Source organism: Rhinatrema bivittatum, chromosome 9 (assembly GCF_901001135.1).
Source record: "Rhinatrema bivittatum chromosome 9, aRhiBiv1.1, whole genome shotgun sequence".
Classification (NCBI taxonomy): domain Eukaryota; kingdom Metazoa; phylum Chordata; class Amphibia; order Gymnophiona; family Rhinatrematidae; genus Rhinatrema; species Rhinatrema bivittatum.
Window position 1 is genome coordinate 148953377 of NC_042623.1, and position 2511 is coordinate 148955887.

The 2511-nt window shown below is 41.2% G+C and overlaps 1 long non-coding RNA gene across 1 annotated transcript; it reads right to left on the reverse strand.

Moving 5' to 3' along the window:
• Positions 1 to 316: 316 nt before the first annotated feature.
• On the reverse strand, positions 317 to 2140 carry LOC115099447. The gene is made up of 2 exons (XR_003858778.1): positions 1721 to 2140; positions 317 to 1267 (listed from the first exon to the last, which is right to left on the reverse strand). It is a non-coding gene; the product is annotated as an uncharacterized LOC115099447 (long non-coding RNA).
• Positions 2141 to 2511: the final 371 nt, after the last annotated feature.

The following is a 2511-nucleotide window of genomic DNA, read 5'->3' on the forward strand; positions in this document are numbered from 1 at the left end:
AGGGCCACTTTTGGAGATAACAGGTGGGTGGGAGGGTGACGGCCAGGGGTGGAGAAGGGGGGTGACTGGGGGGGGGGGGGGAACTGGTCATTGTAATTTATTTTTTACCGGGGAGGGGGGAGACCCGGCTGGTGGCGATGTTTTTGGGAACCTTTCTACTTTCTAACATGTATACATGCGCGCCAGGTTTTGGTGACCGCGGCGTGAGGAGGGGGTTTATTAATGTGGTGGGGATGGGGCATTGGGCTGTGTTTTACATATTAATAATATTGTCTTCCAGACCTATATATTGGATCTACGCAATGTGCAAAATGAATCATTTTGTTGACAGAACATTTTATTTCAGGAAAGAAAGCTGTAGAAGAAAAGCAGCCTGTTGGTATAGGAACCCGTGAAGCATAGGTAATGTAATATATAGAACCCATTTTCATTTCATACGTAAAATGTGCTCTGTTAAATTGCACTTATCTAACAGTAACATTTTCCCCATACCATTCACTAGGACTGACGAGGCCGCCATGATACATGACCATTGTATTGATCTTCTGGTAATCATTTCCTATGTCCATATTCAGTTCAGATGAATAAAGCTGGAAGCATGCATGTCGTCTGAACCATCAACTTTTTGTTAGTATACAGAGAACTGTATAAAGCTGTACAGTATGTCGCAGTTCTACTACATTTCTGTACCATAACATTTTCTGACACTATCCTCATCACTGTCAGAATTAATGCAGATTTTAAAATCTCCTTTTCAATATATTTTCTGAATTTACAAGATAAACATTTCTAGCCATAGCATATGTCTCTGACCAGTTTGGCAAGAAGTGTATTATCATTTCTAGCAGAGTGTGAAAGTGCTCCATCCATTTAAAGGGACATCTCATGTTTACATATGTGATTACATGTTAGCATGTAGCAATCTGAATCCTTTTCAGAAGCTGAGTACTGCACATACAGTAGCTATGGAGGGATGATCATCCGGGACCAGCCAGCCAGAGTGCTCCGCAGGGCTTCAGGAACCACGGCTGGCCCCTCTTCTAGAGAGGACAGAAAGTATCCATTGTAAATAGGTGCAAAGAAATAAGCAGTGCCTCGTCAAAAGGTCAGTACAGCAACATTAAAAGATGTTCAAGGTTGGCTTTCAAAATGTTCCTGGGGAAAGAAGAGTCACAGAGCAAAGACGTGCCACGAAGATATGGTTACCGGCTGACCACAGGCTGACTGGTGACACAGCTAGCAACATTGTGCCATCTGGGCTCAGAGGCTGTCAAAGAAGATAAGGAAGAGTAGTATCAGTTCACCTGGCCATGCGAAATCTGTTCTACTCTCATCAACACTTACTGCTCAGAAGAAGTTTACACCCATTTGAAGTATAGCATTGAATCTATATAACATCACACCTACCATCTTTTATTTACAAAAGTGGCTGTTGCTGCTTTATTTTGCCCATATTTAGGGGTAAGGGGCATAAAATATGAGTAGTTATTAGGAATGCTCATTATTTTCCATACAGTCTATATATCATCAGTGGATACCCAGTGTCTTAGATGTGACTGGACAGTACATTTTTTTAAATATATTCCTATAGATAAAATATGCATTCATTCATAAGATATTACGTTGAGTTTTTTTCTACATTACCTTTCTAGGCATAGGCATAGTCTTATACGTTCTCAACAGAACTATGCAAGTCAGGACATTAAATATGCTCCTGTACCTTGGGATGGACAGTTTAACTCCATTGTGGTACATTCTGCACTGCCTTTGCAGGGCCTTTCAAAGAATACTTTCTTCCTCAAAGTCAAACTTCTCCGCAGGTCTTGTGGCATCCCATTTCTTCCCTTGGTACTCATCCTCTATGAATTCCTGGTATGGATCTTTCTTTGCAACTTGCTTCTTGGATCGAACGTAACCGATGAACACAGTTAAGGCTAGGAAAGAGTAAAACAACATGACAAACAGGATGAAGAAATAAGCATTGTCGTATGGTCTGAGCTCCTCCGTAACATTCTTGCCTTCATCCTGAGACTTTTCCAGAACTTCTAGAACACATTTTGATATAACAGAAGCTAAGGCTGTTTTGTTCATGCTGCTGCTTTTTGTTTTGGGACGCAGTGTCTCGCACAGACGCACGCAAATAGTGACTGGATCATTTCCTCTTTAGGTAAGGAATGCTGCTCGCCGCTTCTGAGGACTCAAAGTCAACTGATAAAAGGGTGCTCGGAAGACATGCCACAAACTATTATGATGTGAATTAGTCTGCTAATCACAGTGGGGCAGTAATTAATACAAAACAGGAAAAGTGAGCTCTGCTCAGCTTGCTGAAGAAGTGTTTTTGGCACTTTTGCTTTAACATTTAAGTCATCTCTATTAGTTCTTTACAGGGGCATTGGGCCTCTTCACTCTGCTTGTTAAGGCCAGGCTAATGACAGCATGGGGGAATTGGTTCTGAAAGAGAAGCATGTGTAATAAATTTTAAAAAAAAAAAATCAATCATTGAGCTAGTCA